The sequence below is a fragment of the Arachis ipaensis genome, chromosome B10 (genome assembly GCF_000816755.2).
Source record: "Arachis ipaensis cultivar K30076 chromosome B10, Araip1.1, whole genome shotgun sequence".
In the NCBI taxonomy this organism is placed as follows: Eukaryota; Viridiplantae; Streptophyta; class Magnoliopsida; order Fabales; family Fabaceae; genus Arachis; species Arachis ipaensis.
In genome coordinates this window covers 6,219,789-6,220,341 of record NC_029794.2, presented here as the reverse complement: position 1 = coordinate 6,220,341, position 553 = coordinate 6,219,789, and positions in this window count along the sequence as shown.

Sequence of the window (553 nt, the reverse complement as noted above, 5' to 3'; positions counted from 1 at the left end):
TAGTGGGGTCGTAAGTGTCCCCTCTTTCTAAACCTAGGTCCGTCGATTGTATCAATATCAACCCTTCCCTGCATACACGCATCAGACATCACGTTCCAGCCACACAAATTGGACCTCACCTAACAAAAATATGTCTCTATATGCTCAGGTGTGCGTCAACTCACTGACCTTAAAACTCCCTAGCTAACAACAATTTGTTTCGATATGCTTGAACAGAATTGTTGGAGGCCAAAATTTTTAAGGAAAAATTTGTGGTGGACTTTATTAGATGCGCTATATAGGAAATCTTTCATTTGATATTTTGAAAGAAAAAATTGTTGAATGAGATTTGGATGGGTATTAATCTTTAAAATTCGCTGGTTAGGCAAAATTCTAAAACAAAGACATGTCTAATTTGTTTGTGTTTTTAGAATTAAAAAAATTAAGAAGTCACTCAAATAAAGACGTTTAAAATGCTTTTTTTTAAGGATGTTTTTAGTAATTAAAATTTAATATATATAATTGATTAAATTATGTTATTTTTATCAAAATTAGATTAGACAAATTAATTTGG